Source organism: Calidris pugnax, unplaced genomic scaffold (genome assembly GCF_001431845.1).
Source record: "Calidris pugnax isolate Ruff unplaced genomic scaffold, ASM143184v1 scaffold135, whole genome shotgun sequence".
Lineage (NCBI taxonomy): Eukaryota > Metazoa > Chordata > Aves > Charadriiformes > Scolopacidae > Calidris > Calidris pugnax.
In genome coordinates, this window is record NW_015090961.1 from 227,679 (window position 1) to 227,895 (window position 217).

Genomic DNA, 217 nt, shown 5'->3' on the forward strand with positions numbered 1-217 from the left:
TGTCTATTTTGGTCGGTTGGGTTGACGGTTGGACAAGATGATCTTTAAGGTCCCTTCCAACCTAGAAGATTCTGTGATTCTGTACGTATGTATGTATGGGGGTGTGTGTGGGAGGGGGGGTGTGTGTGTCCCGGTGTGTGTATGAGTGTGTGTGTGTGTGTGTAATCCCCCGGAGGGGGTGAGGGTACGTGTCCCGATGTGTGTGTGTGACCCCCGG